The sequence below is a fragment of the Engraulis encrasicolus genome, unplaced genomic scaffold (assembly GCF_034702125.1).
Source record: "Engraulis encrasicolus isolate BLACKSEA-1 unplaced genomic scaffold, IST_EnEncr_1.0 scaffold_27_np1212, whole genome shotgun sequence".
NCBI lineage: Eukaryota > Metazoa > Chordata > Actinopteri > Clupeiformes > Engraulidae > Engraulis > Engraulis encrasicolus.
Genome location: NW_026945566.1, coordinates 275,001 through 282,768, shown reverse-complemented (window position 1 = coordinate 282,768; position 7,768 = coordinate 275,001). Strand labels below are relative to the sequence as shown.

Below are 7,768 nucleotides of genomic sequence, written 5' to 3'. Positions count from 1 at the left end.
CCCAACAGGGATAATCTCCTATTTCAGTCTTCTATGGTCTCATGCACTATATCTCCCTGCCAGGATATGTAGGATGTAAGAAAATAAATCAAAACATAGCAATGCACAGCATTGAGAACTTATCTATAAAGTAGCACAAGTCATATTGCCAATGTAGGCCAGGGGTGGGGAACCTATGTCTTGAGACCCTTTTATCCGGCCCCCGATATAATTTTAATGTTAAGCAGCTTCACATGAAATATGAAATATTTTGTAAAGGAATCTTAGAAATTACATTTTCAATACAATTTTACGGCCCCTCGGATGAATTTGAAGCGCCCTTCGAATGAGAAAGGTTCCCCACCACTGACGTAGGCTATAGGTTAAGCGTACCCTCTTTCACTCTTCTGTGGTGAGACTGTGCCCATTTTGGGTTGACCTCCACACGCGTCTGTAGCACAGCACACAGGATTGCAGGACACAGCATCCTGCAGGACACTACAAAAAAACAAAAACAAAAACCCAATGGGAATGAATAAATTACCTGACCAGATATTAAACAAATGAAAATTGATGTGCCAGAGCTGTGGTAAAAGTAACCTTGGGTCCTCTAGCCTAGGGTGTGTGTGTGTGTGTGTTGGTGTGTTGTGTGTGTGGTAAATCCAGTGTTCACATTATTCAGATATGAGAATTAATTAATTCATTCATTTTAACTGACATTAGTACATACCCATATCAGTGCCATTTCACCCTGCCAAGACACTGGACCTGGGTCTATTGGAGCTCTCTGCTCAGGGTGTCCTCGTTATACTGCAGCAGGCACTGTTGTTTCTATAGTTCCTAGAAGCGAGACAAATAAATAAATACTTTGCCATACACCAATATGTCAATAAGCAAGACCTATTGAGCCCAACAGGGATAATCTTACACTATATCAGTTTTCTGTGGTCTCTTGTAAGATTGGCCCATCACCATTCTGCAGGACACTACCGTCTCCCTGCCAGGATCTGTAGGATGTAAGAAAATAAATCAAAACATAGCAATGCACAGCATTGATTACTTATCTATAAAGTAGCACAAGTCATATTGACAATGTAGGCCAGGGGTGGGGAACCTATGTCTCTAGGGCCGTTTGCGACCCTTGAGGCAGTTTTATCTGCCCCCCCCGATATAATTTTAATGCTATTCAGCTTCACATGAAATATGACATTTTGTAAAGGAATCTTAGAAAATACATTTGCAATACAATCAAGTTATATTCAGGGAACCTGAAGAAGGTGGTGACTGTTTTAAATGTGGCTGCCTTCAATATAGGCCTAAAGTGAAAGGGAAAATCCTGGTTTGTGTTCATAGTACGGCCCTTGGAGGACTTTTACGGCCCCTCGGATGAATTTGAAGCGGCCCTTCGAATGAGAAACGTTCCCCGACCCTGACGTAGGCTATAGGTTAAGCTTACCCTCTTTCACTCTTCTGTGGTGAGACTGTGCCCATTCCACACGCGTCTGTAGCACAGCACACAGGATTGCAGGACACAGCATCCTGCAGGACACTTCAAAAAACAAGGGGAACGAATAAATGACCTGTCCAGTTCTATAAAAAAGAACACCCTGAAAAAAGAACACCCTATTGATTCTACAGCTCTTAGAAGCGAGACAAATAAATTAAATACTTTACCATGCACCTCATATTGACATAGCAAATGTATCAATGAGCAAGTCATATTGGTCACAAAGAAGTTAATCTTACATTCTTTCAGTCTTCTATGGCGAGTTAGGCCTTCAGGTGACTCGTCTTCGCCATATTATGAGACAGCAGCCTGTGAAAACATGGTAAATAGAATAACCCATTAACCTTGGGTCCTAATATAATACATGGACATAAACTAGCCTACATTATTTAGACAAGGTCAGTAGACCTCCACGTGAAACAATAAGAAAAAGTGACTATACATAATTTCAATTTCTTGAAGAGGCCATTCTACACTTATTTGTGCAACAAGTGCTGTTTTGAGGACCCATACTTTTTAAGGACAGGTTGCCTACTGTTGCAAATGGCAGGGTATTTCACATTGATTTCGGGGTGGCGTGCTCTATTAACTTGACCACTCTGGTCGACATTGAGCTCGCGCTTGGTACATTGGGCTCGTGTTACTGAGAGCTGCCGCCAGAACTACTCACGGTTAGCTTTCATAATATAGAACGCACAACAAGGAAGAATCGGTCGGTTTGGTGAAAGGGCAAGGTGTAGCATGGAACTAAATCCTATATCCCACCTTTGACTTGAGTTTACGCAGGTGGGTCTTGGGAACCCCTGTGTGACTGCCTAGGTTTCATGATAGAGAAAGTAAAACAAAAATCATTGAGTAAAATCGATGGGGGACAAATTGTAGCTTTTGTAGACTACGTCGCTACTTGAGGAAAAATAGCTTAACTACAGGGATGTTAGCTACTCGATACATAGTAGTGACGCTACGACCAAGCTACTAGAGAATGTAGTTAAACTAGTCGCTTCGCTACTGCCCAGCACTGAAAACCAACATACCCAGACGGCACACCAGTCTTTCCAACGTCGCCTAGATGCATTTTTGCCGCTGTAAAATACATTGGCAAGGCGTCTAATAGTTAGTTCATCAGCGAAATGCCGGGCAGACGTGAAAAATGAGCAGTGCCCCAGCATCTAGTTGATGAGCTAACGCAATAGCATGCTAACGGTAGCCTTTGTCTATCTTCAGGCAGGGGAAAGGCAACTGAGAACGAGCAATGTCAAACAATTTACCATCAACAAGTATACTTAACATATTCACTGTTTCACCACAGCATTTTGTCATTACGATGCTCGCAAGTCATCAGAATTTACTAGCGTACAGCAGCAACTAGTGTAGTCACATTGAGGGGACTTGAGCTACCAGCTATGTAAAGCGGCTGTGCCATAACTTAGCAATGGCGGATCTGTGTTCAGAGGAGCTATTCAATCGCTCTTGAGTACTGAAACTTTAAACCACAGTTGAGTAAAATGTACTTACATGTATATGAAGCCCATTTTCCGTTGGTATGTGAGGAACTTTTCACCCATATCGCCAAGAAACTTGTAAACCACACCTCGTGTTTCTCTTCAATCAGGAAGGCGTTGTTGACCGCGGCTGATGGCTTCTTTGTGGCTTGTGTGTGGAATTCGCATTGTGCCAATTAGTTTTACTGCCACCTAAAGGCTTGGTGTAGAACTAATTTAACCAGAGACGGTCTATTTTCAACTAACTTGAACAATCCTTGCTTTAGTTCAGAATACCTTTTAAAAACCAGAGTGGCCAAGCACATTGATGTTTTTCCTCAAAAGCAGCTGAGGAACCTTTTTAATTCGAAGGGTCACTTCAAAATGTATGTCCAAGAAAGATCATTCAGATGATTCTATTTTGATAGCCTATTCTGTAGGTTCATTTAAATGTTTAGCCTACAGCACAGATCGAATTGTTTGATCAACTTAATTTCTGAGCTTATAGTATCATAATAAAATGTACTGACAGCAAAGCTGTGGCTAGTAGAAAGGTTTAATGCAGGGGTGGGGAACCTTTTTCATTCGGGGGCCACTTCAAATTCCTACCATGGTCATAAAATCCTCCGGGGGCCGTACTATGAACACAAATCAGGATTTCCCCATAAAATTTAGGCCTATATAGACACCTTTAGGCCTATATAGACATCTTTAAAGGTAGACACCTTTAAAACAGTCCCCACCTTTTCTAGGTCCCCTGAATATAACTTAATTGCATTGGAAATGTAATTTCTAAGATTCCTTTAGGCCTGCAAAATATGTCATAGGCCTATTTCATGTGAAGTTGCAAAACATTATAATGATATCAGGGGCCGGATAAAACGGCCTCAAGGGCCCTCGAGACTGGTTTAATGGTTAGTGATTCTGAAAAACACCACTGGGCAGCATGAACAAACATACACACAGACACACACACACACATTTTAGTAAAAGGCCAAAAAATGCCCTAGGGCCCCCAACAATCCCGTTGCCTAGGGACCCCAAAATCCTAGAAACAGGCCTGCCGACCCCCCACTCCCTCCCACCCACCTGACCTCACCCCACCCCACCCCACTTGAAATTGACTGGGGCAGCTCCCGACCTGATCACTGGCATTTACATATTAAAGGCTCTTCTAAGAAGGGGATGGGAGGGGGGCATGGGGGAGCCGCAAATGCTGTGGCTTGAGGTATGAGGCAATTTAAGGTGCAAAACTCATCCACAAATTCCTCTTTTCATGCAGTGCTAGGGCTGCATGATTATGGAAAAAAAAAAATCATAATCAGGATTATTTGGGTCAAATCATAATCACGATTATTGATTTATGCAGATTTAAAATATGAAATATAACCAAGAATGAATTATATACGGGATGAGCAAAATGAAATGAATTGTAATAATTATGTAAAAGGCAATAGCATGAAACTTAGGTGAACAGATTTCTGGCCAGAAAAAAACAGCCTTTCAGTATGTAGGTACAATTCCTGCCACTTCTCTACGCAGAGAAACTCATGACAAAGTTATGAGAATCATGTGACTCAAACTGATGATGATTGAGACGAAGGTCATCAATAATCATTAGTATAAGAGTTACTTTCCCTCTGATTGCCAAATGGCTGGCCCAGGGTCCCTGCCATGTTGTTCTCAGTCCTCCTCCTTTAGGAGGCGCTGTGACTAAAGCCCCATTCACAATCACCTGGTTATCAATGACCTTTGATAACCCATTGTCTTGCCCCTTGCCCCTCACTCTTGGTTTGGTTGCGGGACGATCAACACCGCATAGAGCAACTTGCGCAACATTTGGGACGAAGTATTGTTTGATATCTGGCCGGAGTTCATCTTACACACACTGTAAGCTTAAAACACCTTTGCAAAGAATTCCTCACGTCAAGTCTTAGATCTTGCCTGGTCATCTCTAAAGACTTTCATCCGGACACTGTGAGCTAAGGCGAGTTCACTGCGAGAAAAGCCACGCATGCCTCTGTGGAACAAACTTCTCGCATTTGGGATTCAACCGACGAATCTCAGCCGCAACAACAAAGATTTTGCAAACCCCAAACTTCCGAGCGGACGCACCGAGCCCTTTGAAACTTTGGACTGCATTCCTATTTCCAGACGGACGTACCGAGCCCTTTGGAAACTGGATCTTCCTCTTCATCTCACACAGTAGGCACTGGGCATAGCTTATGTACTGAGATAGATGTGTTTTTGAACTATGACTTGAGTTATTTTTCATGTGCACATGTTTATTTGCATTTCTCCTGCTTCTCTGTCTATCCTTCTTAGCTTAGGTTCCCCTCTGCTAACCCATTCTGTATTACTGGCTACTAAGCCTAGCGACCCCGCTTGTGGCGTTCGCACGGAATAGTTCAAGTATTGATTTAACCATCAATGTTCGGAACTCTCCGAGGACCGTCATAGCGCGGCCGTTTTGCTGACTAGTCCAGAAATACACGCGCTGCGCCTTTTGTTGTAACAGGCCGTAAGAGGCCCTAGGTTAGCTCACCACGACGCTAACTATTTGTTTACACAGACACGCATAGCCACTAGAGTTCCATCTCTCTTTCCCCTCTGTCTTTCTCTCCCTCTCTTTCGTTCTTTCACTCTCTCCCTTTCGAAATACTTGATTCTCAGAACCCTCCGAGCGTTTCGGTACTCTTTTATACACTTTGAGTGCATAATCTGTAGTAACCCATTCTCTGAATAGCCAACTCTGCTCGGAGCGCTCTGCAAGTTAGCCATTAGCCAAGTTGGGCTTGCAGCGTCTACACAAGCACGCTGAAACCCCACTTCCTGTAGTTTTACAACTCGTAATGGCTGCGTAGACGGCAACGTCTCCCACTTGCTATTTCTTTTATTTCGTTTTCTTTCTCTCCCTGTTCTACTCGGACTTGTTATCGTTAATTCCAGAACCCTTTGATACATTCGCGCGTCCACTACGGGACTTGAAGCGCCTGAAACCACACGGTTTACTTGCTACATAGCTGCTAGCTATCACTATTGTTCACGGTTCTGATGCTAACGTTAACCTAGCCGAGAGGACGCCATCAAAGAAAGTAGATCCAAAGGAAGAAGCGTCATTTTGTTTCTTTTCCGGTATCCACTTTATGTCGGGTGAACGCCCCCTTAGGAGACCTTCGGTTAGGAGACCTTCGGAGTCCTGAGGTGGAGAATAAATCAAGCCCCCTTAGCGCTGTAGATGGCGGTAGCGCACGTCTTGAGCAAACACCTCATAAATAGAAGAAGAAGGAGGGGACAACGCCCCCTTAGGAGACCCAACTTGAGCCCACGCTTTTGCATTGAGTGGGCGTGGTTTGCGTTATCTTTCTCTTATCCAGTATTTTTGACGCCATTGTTGCCCAGCAACAGACACACGCATAGTAATCAGTGTGAGTTCCTCCCACTGACTACTACTCTTTAATTCCCATTCATTTCCCTCTCCATTCCACAAGGAATTGTGTGCATTTATTACAGAAACCTAGACATTGTTGTGGACCCTTTGGGCCCTGCCTAGTCGACATTAGGCCTTTGCTAAGCAGCTACTTATCAGTAGCCTTTCCATTGTCTATGCTTTCTGTAGCTAATGCTAGCTTAGTCAACCACACACACACGTGGTAGCCTATAGCAACCAGACCTCTGCTACACACACACACACACACACACACACACACACACACACAGGCTGAACGCCTGTCCCCCTCTTCTTTCTTTTCCCCTCTTTTATTTTCTTTCTTGTTTTATATTATTGTGCCTTATTATTGTTATTATTCCATTTAACCGACTTTGAATGTAATGCATTTTATTAGTTATCCTAGTAGTTAATAAAAGTAAATCATTTGATTGCATTTTGTTGTCCTTGTTACTTTGTACACCCAACCAACCTATTATAGAACTTTGCCTTCAGATCAACCTTTGTGCTTGTGTAACCCAGCTGATCACAGAGAATAGGTCTCATTGTTCACTGTGCCCCGCTGAGTAACCCCAGTACAAAACTTATTATTAATTCTGTGTTTAGCAATTTATTGTTGAATATTGTGATTGATAATCCAAGGATTTTATGAGACGGTCCTTAACCAAGGATTTTATGAGACGGTCCTTAAATTACATTTTAATTAATTTGTTTATTAATATTAATTAATTCATAATTGATTAAATTCCCAAACGAGATTTTTACCTTCAATTCCTGGTATAGCCGCATGAGGAGTAAATCCCCACGCAGTTTTCCATACATTAACGCAACTCAATTACATTACTAGTGCGGTCCGTGTAAGAATTCTGATTCTTACGCGACTGTACCTACACAGTATGTTCTGGCTTCAAGGAGGCTCTCGAAGGCAGGTCACTATTGCCACGATTAAATCCCGATTGATATCTCGATTATATCACGATTTTCAATTATTTTCGATTAATTGTGCAGCCCTACACTGGACGCTGATTTTTGCGTTGCACGTCCAGACGAGCGTGGATTCGCTGCGCCGGTTCAAATGGAGTCAGTAAAATTGTAAGCAGTGACCAGGCAACCTTGTAATGGCTGAGTTGTCACTCGTAGAATTCATAGAACAATTCCGCCTCCTACTGTAAAATAAGCGTCCAGTGTGATCGCGCCCTAAAGCCTCTTCACAGACGTCGCTGCTAGTTACTTGCTTAGCGAGTTACGTAAGTCAATAGAATGTTTCTGTGATCTGGCGAGGAGGCGAGTAGTGTACAAACAATGTGATGTGGGCGGATGCCTGTGCATTGGAAGTTAAAGCCGCAAGTGCGT

The 7,768-nt window shown here is 43.0% G+C and overlaps 1 protein-coding gene and 2 long non-coding RNA genes across 3 annotated transcripts in view; all 3 read right to left on the bottom strand.

Annotated features, from left to right (window-relative positions):
* Window positions 1-7,768, bottom strand: part of LOC134442994 (myeloid-associated differentiation marker-like protein 2) — a 36,707-nt gene that overhangs the window by 17,365 nt on the left and 11,574 nt on the right. The gene's annotated exons all lie outside the window — the stretch shown is intronic.
* Window positions 379-1,471, bottom strand: LOC134443065 (uncharacterized). The gene is made up of 4 exons (XR_010033557.1): window positions 1,436-1,471; window positions 908-986; window positions 710-819; window positions 379-477 (listed from the first exon to the last, which is right to left on the bottom strand). It is a non-coding gene; the product is annotated as an uncharacterized LOC134443065 (long non-coding RNA).
* On the bottom strand, window positions 1,472-3,821 carry LOC134443066 (uncharacterized). The gene is made up of 3 exons (XR_010033558.1): window positions 3,002-3,821; window positions 1,726-1,795; window positions 1,472-1,528 (listed from the first exon to the last, which is right to left on the bottom strand). It is a non-coding gene; the product is annotated as an uncharacterized LOC134443066 (long non-coding RNA).